The sequence below is a fragment of the Myodes glareolus genome, chromosome 4 (assembly GCF_982192425.1).
Source record: "Myodes glareolus chromosome 4, mMyoGla1.1, whole genome shotgun sequence".
In the NCBI taxonomy this organism is placed as follows: Eukaryota; Metazoa; Chordata; class Mammalia; order Rodentia; family Cricetidae; genus Myodes; species Myodes glareolus.
Genome location: NC_142029.1, coordinates 15,927,067 through 15,938,807, shown reverse-complemented (window position 1 = coordinate 15,938,807; position 11,741 = coordinate 15,927,067). Strand labels below are relative to the sequence as shown.

General features: G+C 51.8%; 1 long non-coding RNA gene across 1 annotated transcript; it reads left to right on the top strand.

The window, feature by feature from the left end:
• The first annotated feature begins 373 nt into the window (after positions 1-373).
• Positions 374-8,893, top strand: LOC146894501 (uncharacterized). Its single transcript, XR_015001657.2, has 3 exons — positions 374-619; positions 708-869; positions 8,426-8,893. It is a non-coding gene; the product is annotated as an uncharacterized LOC146894501 (long non-coding RNA).
• The last annotated feature ends 2,848 nt before the right edge of the window (positions 8,894-11,741 follow it).

The window sequence follows — 11,741 nt, the reverse complement described above, 5'->3', positions numbered from 1 at the left end:
GAGGCCTGGCTACAGGTCATCCTAGAAGAGGGGTTACAATTTAAGGTCACTGTCCCTTTCCACCCTCCAGAGAGCTGAGATCAGAGCCTCCCCATTAAATCCCTAGCCTCCTCGAGTCGGGAATCTGAGAGTTTTCACCAACAAGGCCTCTGAGGCATAGCAGCACCAGGATAGGCCAACCAGGAATGCTCCTTCGAGAAAAATCCCCGCTTTGCAGAGTGTAGCCTTCGTGCTCTGGAGGACGGCAGGACAGCAAGGCCAATGCCAGCATGTGTCAGGAAGCTGGGCTCACTCTGTCTGTCCTAGAAGCCGCTCCTCATGCTGCTCTGTGGAGCCGAGCCTCGTGGGTACCTTTGTCCTGGTAGAGCTCGATTTCCAAGCATAACTGGGCCTAATGGGCCCATCACCATGTGTGTCTCCACCCCTTCGTCCAAGGACAGGGAGGGGCCTCCACAGCGTCCTTAGAGATCTGTGGAGGCCCAGGTCAGGCCCTGCACTCACTCTGGCTGTGTATCCTCACTTATCCACTGAACAGAGACCTTGAGGAATAAGAGCCTACCTGATTTTGTCGGTGGATTCCAGACCGGGGACCTCCTTTGAATCTTGGGGTGCAACCTCTGTAAGGGAAATGACTAGGACTGTCTTGAGGGTGATGGGGTTTGGCATGTTCTGGTTTCAATTTAATTAAATTTATTTACTTGATACAGCATCACAGGTTGACCTCCAACTCTATGTGCCCATGAGGATGACCTTGAACTTCTAACCTTCCCACCTTCACCTCCCAAATGCTGGGGTTACATGTATGTGCTACCCTACTCTCTCTGATTTTATGTGGAACTGCATCAAATCCAGGGTTCCACACATGCTGGGTAAGTACTCTATCAACTGAGCTATATCCCTAGTCCTGATTTAGATTTGAAAGCATTCCCCTGGGTAATATGGTCCTAGAGAGAAAGTTGTGGATATCCAGGGGTGAGGCCCCAAATTTGGGGCCTGTTGCTAGACCTCTTCAAAGGTAACCAGAATCCTTGGCTTTCTACTAAATCCAACCCATTGGGTACGACCTGGATTTTGGACTAGAGATCCAAGCTACCTCCCTGGCTCTCCTAACCTCAGACACAGGGCGAGCTTGGCAAGTCTCTCTCCCCTCCTCTCTTACAAGATTGATTTAAACCTTAATCTGGGGACAAGTTTATACAGAGCTCTAGCTTGTACAGAGGAGTAGGCACCGACCCAGATGGAGGGATAAGAACCGGGAAGGGGTGGGGTCGGAGGTGGGAGGGGTAGAACAGCAGAACAGATCTCACACTCTGCCTTCCTAACTTGAGAACCCTAATGCCGGGGGACCTTGTTCCTGCCACCCAGTAGAATATCCATGTGGCTACAGCCTGCCTTCTACCAGCTGCACTGGGCATAGGTAACTAGGCTCTCTGGGGCTCAAGAAGCACCCTTGGCCAGCAATCAAGATATTCCACAACCATCATGCATGCATATGATGCACATATATGTGAGTAAAGCATGCATATGTGTAGAATAAAAATTTAAAAGAAAGAAACACGCATGTGTATAGGCAAATGTGTGTGCGTGTGTGCGTGTGTGTGTGGTGGCTGAGGTTTGATGACAAGGACGTCTTCCTCTATTCTTCTTTATTTTTGTTTGTTTGTTTTTCAAAACAGGGTTCACTGTGTAACAACCCTGGCTGTCCTGGAACTCACTCTGTATTCCAGGCTGGTCTCGAACTGACAGAGATCCTCCTGCCTCTGTCACTCTTTATCCTGGCTGCTCTGTCACTCTTTATTCTTTGAGGCAGGGTCTCTCAGTTCAGTCCAGAGCTTGCAGATATGGCTAGTTTTACGGAGATTCTGAAACTACTGGTGGCCACCACACATCACCCAGCATTTTACTTGGGTTTTGGGGATCTGAACTCAGGCCCTTTTGCTTGTTTAGTAAGCGCTCCAACCACCGGGCCATCTCTCCAAACTCATGTTGTCTCCCTTTTTAAGGAAGGAAGTTGATATGGGGTCTTTTCTCAGTTTTTTATTTTTTACTTAAATATGTATGTGTGTGTATTCATGTTTATGTGTGCGCACACGCAAGTGAGTATTTTCGGGAGGCAAAAGAGGGTGTTGAACCTCTCTGGGAGCTGGAGTTATAGGTGATTGTGATCTGCCTGGTGAGGATTGGCAATTGCTCTTGACCACTGAGTCATCTCTGCAGCCCCTGCTACAGGCTTCTGGTGGATCTAGCTCAGGTTAGTGAGAGCATAAGACATCCTGCACATCCTTCCTCGTGCTGGGATTAGGCAGCTCCATGCGCAGCTTTCTCCTAGGAAGCAACATTTTTGCTTGCTGTCTTCTAGTCTGTGTTGGCTCCGTTCTCCAGTACCTGCCTCAGTCTCTCGCCAGGCACCCGGCTCCTGCCTGAGTAAAGAACACACATGACAGCCTGTGGCAGAACCAGGAAATCCTGGCCCTTCTCTGCCAGCTTTCACCAGTCTCAGAACAACTAGCATGGGAGTAGTCTGTCACTTCAGACCTGGTTATCTGGAGATAATCGCAACAGTTTATCCCCAGTGCCTCAGTTTCCCTCCCAGGGAATGAACTGGTCTCAGCATTACCTGCCCAGGCTCAAGCTCACGCACCAAACTTTCAGTGTTTCCAGAACGAGGGATTCCAGCTGAAGACGGGCCTTTATATATATATTTTTTAATTGGGACTGGAGAGATATCTCAGTGGTTAAGAATACTTGCTCGTCTTGCATCGGACCTAGATTCAATTCCCAGCACCCATATGGTGGTTCACGAGCCATCCTCTGTAACTCCCAGGTACTTACATGACAGACATTCATACACATAAAATAAATCTAAAAATATTTTTTGTGTTTTGTTTTCTGGGGACAGGATCTCTCTATATATACTGTCTTGAAACTCACTATGTAGACCAGGTTGGTCTCAAATTCAGAGATCCACCTGACTCTGCCTTCCAAGTGCTGAGATTAAAAGTGTGGTACATTACACCCAGACTAAAAACTTTTTTTTTAATTGATTTCCAGGTTGAGACCGGGTCTTATGTAGCCCAGGCTTCATGAACTTGTTCTGTAGCTGAAACTGGCCTTGAATTCCTGGTCATCCGGCCTCTACCTCCCGAGTGCTGGAACCCAGGGCTTCAAACATGCTGGATAATGCTCTATCAACTGAACTATATCTCTAGCCCCTCCAAGACAGGTCTTAATCTCCTTTAGATGGGATGGGTGGGCTCCGTGTTGGCAGAGAACTTCAGGGAATGAATAGTATTTCCCATCATGGGCCAGATTAGTCTCTGGGGTAGCATTCTTCAGAGAGCGGTTGAGCATGGCTGGCCCCAGAGAGGACAGTCCTGGGTCATAATCTTGTTCAGGGTCTGGGACCTTAGAGGTAGATACACTGTAGCTCATCCGGCCAGGGCCCTGGTCATTCTGGGACTTTGGCCTGGTTCAAATACTCTCTCTGAAAGCTGCCTTTGGCTTGACCAATAGCCCTTTGTCCTGTTAGCAGCAAGGCAGTGATTCTGCGCCTGTGAGTCAGGACCCTTTCCCTGTCACGGGGATCGTCTAAGACCGTAGGAAAACAGGCATTTACAGCACAGTTCATAACAACTGCAAAATTACAGTTATGAAGTAACAATGAAATAATATTATGACTGGGGGGTCAGTATACATGAAGAACTGTATTAAAGGGTCACGGCATTAGGAAAGTTGAGAACCACTGTCCTAAAAGAATTATAACAACACCCTAAATCTCCATCAGACATCATTCATTAATTTTGCAAACATCACATGCGTGACCTGCCGTGCTCTAAGTACACAGGCTAACTTCTTCATTCTAGTTTGGGCTGCTCTTTTCTTCTTTCTTTCTTTCTTTCTTTCTTTCTTTCTTTCTTTCTTTCTTCTTTTCTTTTGGTTTTATTTTTTGAGACAGGGTTTCTCTGTAGCCTTGGAGCCTGTCCTGAAACTAGCTCTTATAGACAAGCTGGCCTCGAACTCACAGAGATCCTTCTGCCTCTGCCTCCCGAGTGCTGGGATTAAAGATGTGTACCACCACAAACCGTCCCTATGGAATAAGTAGGTCAGGCTCTGAGGTGAAGGGCTAAGGACTAGAAGCCTAACCATCAACTCTAACTGTAGTTGGAGTTCCCTGAGGGCAAGAGAAGAGCCTAGGCAAGAGGGAGCCTGGTGTTCAGAGAAGCCAGAGTCCATAAGCTAAGAGGCCAGCCAGCACAGTTCTGATGTTCTAGAGTTTCTATGGAGGTGAGATGGTGGACAGACTCAGGAAGGGTCACCTAGATGGCCAGGCAGCCCTGGAGACATGTGACTTCGCTGGTTTTCACTCTGCCATCCTGCACAAGTTGGGACAGGGTGTATGTGCAGAGCTGTGTAGAAAGCCTGTTGGCAGGACCAGCTAACGGGGGTTTTCATTTGTCCCTGGTGTTCTCATTTTAAAGTGGGGACACACTGACACATCCGTTCCTCACCAGGTGGTGGGAGATTCAAATGAACCACTGGGAACAGATTTCTGAGAGCAGCCATTAGTGTGCATGGTGCATTTTCTCCGAGTTGTTATAACTTATTGGCCCTCCCCACTAGTGACAGGGAGACCAAAATGCTAATGCTAGGAACACAAGGGCCTGTCTGGAGCTGCTCTGCTGGAGCCCCAGAAACGAAGGAACAGGTGTCTGCCTTCTCATCTGACACAGGGATGCACTGAGGTTGGGGTGGCTCATAGCTGATGGGCTATGAGCATCTCCCTCCACTGCCTCTGCTTGTCAGGTATTCAGGCCCTGAAGCAGCTTACACGATGCCCTCTTCCCACCCGCTGGATCCTCCTTAGGGAAAGCAGCCTCATTGTCCCCCTGGGAGAGAACCTGTTTGCAGGCTGTCATGGGAACACAATGTTAGAAAAGCAGGCTGTCTGGGACTCATGGGTCCCATACCGCCCCCCTCTTAAACAGGCCCCGGCCGGCCTCAGCTCTTGATGTCCAGCCTATAGTTCCTCCAGACCATGACGGACCAGCACAGATATAGGAATCAGCATGACGAGGTTCTGGGGGTCAGTAGGGAGCTCTTCCGACCTAGGGACAGGCATAGGAAGAATGAGGTGACAACTAGATCCAGTGTCATGTGAAGTAGCTGGTCAGAAGGGAAGCAGGGTTGGAAAGAACCTGCCAGCTCTCCACGGGGGGGGTCTGGGTGCTCTTGGAAGACCCCAAACTGTGGGACTTTCGCTGCCTCTCTTGCTTGACTGACAACTCTCTCCTGAGGAACAGGACACCTCTTTCACAAATGCTGACAAGTTGGGGGCCTCGAGATTTCTAGGAGGGCACAAGGCCACAGTGTCTCTGCCTACCTTCCTAGTCCTCAAACTTGAGTGCCAATCAAGCACATCCACGGACGAGCCCTGGGCCGAGGCAGGTCCCCTGCTTCCAAAGGCTCTTTTCTGGTTCCCTTGATCATAAATGGTGAAATTGAGGCAGAGAGAGGGCCTTGTCCAAAGTGCCAGGGGGCAGAGAACTTCACCACTTACATCAGCACCCTTCACAGCGGGAAGAGTGAGGCTCTGGCTGCGGGCTGGACGTCTGGTGTTTCTGCCAGCCTTGGTCCTGCCTCTCTGAGCCCTGCCCTGTCCACTCCCCAGCAGCCCAGGCAGAGTTTTCCACCTGCATGACCTTGCTCCCATGCTGCTTTGCCTCTAGTCTGGCCCTCATCGGCCTCTCCTGAGCTGGGGGACCCTCTGGTCTGCTCCTGACTGCTTCTCTCCATATCCTTCCTGAAGGACTCCTCCTTGGCCGTCATCCATGGCTCTTCCAAGTGCTTCTGAGGAGTCAGGTTGGGGAGACCACCTGAGGAAGAGCTGGAGACGGGCTAAGTAGAGATTCAGGGCAGGGAGCACCAGAGGACAGTCAGCCTCAGTCTCCCCTAGGGGCTGTCTCCGTTCCAGGTGTCAAGCAGGCTCCAGGCTACCCCACCCCCACCAGGTGTGAGGCTTCCGGCACCTCAGAGGCCCCTTTGTCCCTTATCTTCTCTGCCTCTTTGGTGGCAGCAAACAGATAAGCATCCCTTTCTGGGCTGAAATTCCAACCTGGCAGCTACTCCACCCCCTGGAGGTCTGGGACCTGCCAGCTGCACACTCTCGCGGGACCCACCCAACACGTACAACCCACCTACCATTCTCCTCCCTAGCTTGCACAGTTTTCGCTAACTCCTCCCCCTCCTCTACATTTGAACCAGTGCCCCCACTCCTCCCTTGACCATATCCTCATCCCTGACTCTCTACATTTTATTGACAGAGTCGTCTCTCTTTTGACCCTCATAGCTTGGGGATGTGGTCCCTGACCTATCAGTGGGAGACCGAAGCCCAGGAGCTGACCTCTGTGTGATCTCAAAGATCCCCCCCACACACACACTCCAGGGCAATCCCAGACACACCCCCTAGGCTTCCTGGATCACCCCTTCTCGCGGACTTTCTCTGTCTCCATCTCTCAGCCTCTCTTCTTCCCTGTCTCCCCCCTCCCCCCTCATTAAGCCTCCTAAACCCGCCAGCTCCCTGAAGCAGGAAATTGCATTCTGCCAAGATTAAATGGACTTGAACGCCCTGCCTCTGCCCGTAAGGGAGGGGAGCTGAAAGGAGCCAAGTTTGTTGGGGGTGGGGGTCAGGTCCCTGAACCTCAGCTAGGGAAAGAGGACCTAGCAGGGTGGGGTATTTCAGGGAGGGATGGGGGCTTCCTGCAGGACAAAGGGGAGAGGATGACAGGCCCAAAGTAAGTGAGGCTCAGAGAATTGTGTCCCCTTCTCACGACAGTGGGATGCAGGAGACTGAGAGGAAGTCACTCAGTGGGGGCAGTGGCAGGTTCTGATTAGGTGGGGGTGGGGTAAGGGGCAGGAGGAAATGGCGATTGGGAGGTGAGAGAGAATGGCTGTCTAGTTGAGATCCAATCAACAGGAAATGGGAAGTGAACTTTCACGGGTGTAGTCACTGTTTTCTGGAGTACCCAGTGGGAGGAGTTGGCACATCTCACTTTTGCCAGTGGTCCAAGGTCTCACAGCAAGGGCACAGTCAGACCTTCTGACTTCTGGAACCCTTTACGAAGTCCTGAAAGCTTACAGGACTCAGTAGCCTACAACCAAACATTGTTGAAAAGTGTCAGGACACAAAAAGCCAGGGCTAGTGACTCAGGCCTGTACTTTCACATGGGATGCTGGCTAAAGGGAGAAACGAGCGCAGTCTGCTCTGAGTACAGGAGACCAGAGGGCTGCGAATGGACCAAGGAGAGAGATATGCCGAGGCTAGCCCCTCACTCCAGAGGCTCAGACCCTACGGTTCTCACCAGCCCCATGTCCCATCAATGAGGACAGTCATCCCTATTTCCCAGATAAGTGTTCTGAGGCCAGACCAGTTGTCTCCCTCTTTGGGTCATAGGATTCCCCCAAGGCTAATTTCACAAATGAGGTGAGTAGGAGATGGTTGAGACCAGTTGCTTTCTTCCCAGGTAGAGCAGAGAGGACAGCTAGGCCTCCACAGCACCCTGGGTCTAGTCCTATGTCTAAGGCAAGCCTTGAAGAAACAGGGAGGAGTTGGGCCTGTTAAAACTGGTCATATGTCGTCTTAGAGTTGTGACTAGAGACGAGAGTGCCTAGTAACGCTATCTATGTCACTGTCCACACTGGGAAGGACAGCTTGGTCTCTTCAATGTGGTTTCAAGAAATGATCAGTTGAAGCTGGTCAGTGGTGGCACACACCTTTAATCCCAGCACTCGGGAGGAAGAGGCAGGCAGATCTCTGAGTTGGAGGCCAGCCTGGTCTACAGAGTGAGTTCCAGGACAGCCAGGATTACATAGAGAAACCTGTCTTAAAAACAAACAAACAACAACAAAAAAGAAAGAAAGAAAGAGAAAAAGAAAGGAAGGAAGGAAGACAATGCTTAGCCGCCAGTTGTGGGTTAGAGGCTCATGAGCAGCTGTGGGAAGCCTGGGGCTCCACAGCAGGGCTGGAGGGCTGTCCTACTGCAGCCACCTTGACAACACATATCACCATTGAGGGCCCCAGCCCCACCCACCCACCAGGCTTTGTTCACATGCCGGTGCCCATTTCAGGCAATCTGAGCTGGGCGGTCACTTTCCCAGAAAGGAGGCTGGCTCCATCCTGGCGGCTGCTGAGAAATGGGCTTCTCTTGTCCAGATGTGGGAGAACTGACCCTTACATCCTGGGGGGGCTGGTCGGCTGTAGAGCAGGTATATACCTGCCCCATGCATCTGAGTTTGCCTGGCAGACCCTGGGCAAGGGCACGGTGGAGTCTCCTTAAGACTGGGGTTTGAAGGGGCCCCTCCTGCCACTCTTAGAATGTTGCTGGCCTGGATGCTTCCTAATGACTTCCTGGTTGGTTTTGATCTCCAGGTGGATCACAGAACAGATGCTGAAAGATTTGAGCTGACTTGTCCTTCAGATCATGAATGGAAATGACCCGAGCTCTACCCTGCCTTGTTCTGGCATAACATCCCCGGGCTGTCAGTTATGAACGAAGAGGTGTCCCTTTCCCCAGCACCTCTTCTCTGACCTTCCTAGCCACTGCCCTCCAGTCATAAGAGAGGTTTTATGTTGGACCCTAGTCCCGGCTAATTTATGTCAAGGGCTCCTCTTCAAGGGAGTCTCCCTCATCCATCTTCCTCAGAAGTTCCCATCTCCTGTGGATCCTAGCACTGGGCAAAGGGCTTCATCTGTCCTCAGTCCTTTTTCTTTGTCTTCTGATAATATGGGGACCACACCTGCCTTGGTCACTTTGGTCCAGGGCTAAAGAGGAAAGAATACACAGGTTTGGACTGGTCAGATGTCACCCTTGGGGACACTGAGTAAGAGTTCAGCCAACCAACCAATAGATCCTAAGATTCAGGCATCTTTAAAATGTTTTAATTAATGAATTTCTTCCCTGCTTTGCATGTGTACAGCCTGTGTGTCCTTCTTTTTCCCCAGACCTTGGAACAGGCAGGTGGTGGACAACAGGGGCAGGTGGTGGGGAATGGAGCAGGTGTGGGGAACAGGGCAGGTGTGGGGAACAGGGCAGGTGGTTGGCAACAGGGGCAGGTGGTGGGGAACAAGGGGCAGGTGGTGGGGAACAGGGCAGGTGTGGGGAACAGGGCAGGTGGTGGACAACAGGGGCAGGTGTGGGGAACAGGGGCAGGTGTGGGGAACAGGGCAGGTGTGGGGAACAGGGCAGGTGGTGGACAACAGGGGCAGGTGGTGGGGAACAAGGGGCAGGTGGTGGGGAACAGGGCAGGTGTGGGGAATGGGGCAGGTGGTGGACAATGGGGCAGGTGATGGGGAACAAGGGCAGGTGGTGGGGAATGGGGCAGGTGTGGGGAACAGGGCAGGTGATGGGGAATAGGGGCAGGTGGTGGGGAACAGGGCAGGTGGTGGGGAATGGGGCAGGTGGTGGGGAACCAGACAGGTGGTAGGGAACAGGGCAGGTGGTGAGGAAAGACACATGGTGGGGAGGGCTCTAGACATGTGGTTTCTACCTTCAGGAAGCTCAGAATCTTCCCTGAAGCAAAACGAATTGAGGAAAGAGGTGCTTCCCTGGAGAAGGCCAGAGAGAGGTGGACCTGGCAGAAGATCAGGAGATGAGGGTGGGCCATTGAGGATGGTCATACACGGTGCTGAGGGATGAGGCTAAGGCACCCACTCACTGCCACTGAATCTGGGTAGTCGCACAGACTAGAGTGAGGTGGCTGCCCAGGGAACATGACATGTGTTCTCGGCCTGAGCTGGTTCATCCATTAAGCTATAACTGCTTGTTGGCATCATCTCAACTCTTCTCTTAAATGCCCCCAACACACACACACACACACACATACACACACACAGAGGGGGAGAGAGAGAGAGAAAAGAAGAAGAAGAAGAAGAAGAAGAAGAAGAAGAAGAAGAAGAAGAGAAAAGAAGAAGAAGAAGAAGAAGAAGAAGAAGAAGAAGAAGAAGAAGAAGATGAAGAAGAAGAAGAAGAAGAAGAAGAAGAAGAAGAAGAAGAAGAAGAAGAAGAAGAAGAAGAAGAAGAAGAAGAAGAAGAAGAAGAAGAAGAAGAAGTTTTCTGGGCCCTGATACAAAATCCTAGAGCCCCAGGGACCTCTCAGAATCTCTAGCTCCCTGCATATGCATAGGCAGGGGAGGGGGGAGGTGTTGGCACTGACGTTAGAGGAGCCAAGGTGCCAGGAGTCTAGGCAGTGCCCAGTGCTGAAGCTGAATGAGTTCCTTACACTGCCACCCAGCTGAGCCTTGTCCTGCCCCAGCAGAGGACCTCAGAGCGGTCCTGATAGTCTCTCCAGTGCGGCCCTCCTTTAGTTCGGAATTGGGTTGCTGCATTAACTTTCCAAGACCAGAGGTCTTTTTTGGACCTGGTGGCAAGCTTGAGCAAGTCACACTGCCTCTGTGTGCGTCCCCAGGACTTTAGCTATGGAGTCTGAAGTGTGGAGACCTCAACAGAACAGCAGTGTGGCTCAGAGGGAGCTCTTTGGTTAATTTAGGAGTTGTTGAGGAGAGAGCGCCCAGCAGCTCCTGGCCTGTATAACTCTGGGAGACTCCCACTGATTAGAGAAAGGTGAGTGCCTGGGAAATGGGTTTCTGGACATCCCCAGGAGTCTACTTAAGGGACAGGCTTAGGAACACCCTCCTTACCTGGGCTCCTCCTCCCCAACCTAGCCTGGGGTTTCTCTAGTCTGGGAGTCTGGGAAAGGCAGGTAGCACTCCTCCATCCAAGCTCATCCTCCCCCTCCTCTCCCCCCCCCCCTCTTTGTCTGAGGTCCTGGTCCAACCCCTCCTCCACCCCTCACGCCAGCTGGCAGGAGGACAGAAGAATTAATGATGCCTGCCCTTGAAAACTGTGTGGCTTTGTCTGAGCCAGTGGGGCCTACAATAACTCACAGGAAGTGTCAAACAGACTTTATCATCCTGCGCCCGAGGACCACAGACCCAGGTGTTCGGGCTCCTGCGGGTTTGGTGGAAAGCACAGTAAGGACTCCCTACCCCAGGTGGAATAGAATCTGTGACCTGACCGGGGCTACTACTTACTGGAGCCTAGGAAGGGCAATGCTCACCCCTAAACACTGGCCTCTAGGGCAGGGAGTCTCTGCCAGGGAAAGAGAAGCATGATTGACAGGACCTTCCATTTACCTGTAGCGCCCCGAAGTTGATTCACCCATCTGGACCTTCAGAAGGACTGCAATACTCAAGAGACAGGGGAGCTAGAAGTGGCTTCCCTTTGTGTCTGACACCCAGCCCAAGTGATGGAAGGGATGCGGGGGACAGGCTCAGAGCAGAGCTGGGGGCATGGGCAACTCGCGCCTGCAGCAAAACCACCAGGAACTTCCCCCTTTTCAAAACGTCTTCTGCCTGCCTGCTCCAGGGACAGGCGAAGGTGTGAAAGCAGAATGCAGATGAGGTAGTCTCAGCGAGCAGGTGCTGCTTGTGACCCCATTGTCTCCCAAACCTAGGCCATGAAGAAGAGGATATCTGTCTGTCTGTCTTGGGCTATCAGAGTCTCTTCGTTAGCCGAGAAAGAGGGAAGGTATATTGACCCTTATGAATTTACAATGAGTACACTTAATGAATCAGGTGTCTAGGGACAGAGGGGAGACAGGAAGTTGCCGGACTGTATCTTCGGCCCCTCCCTTTGGTCCTCCTCCTGAGATGCCCTTTGCTCAAATCCAGTCTGCCTCGGGTTCTG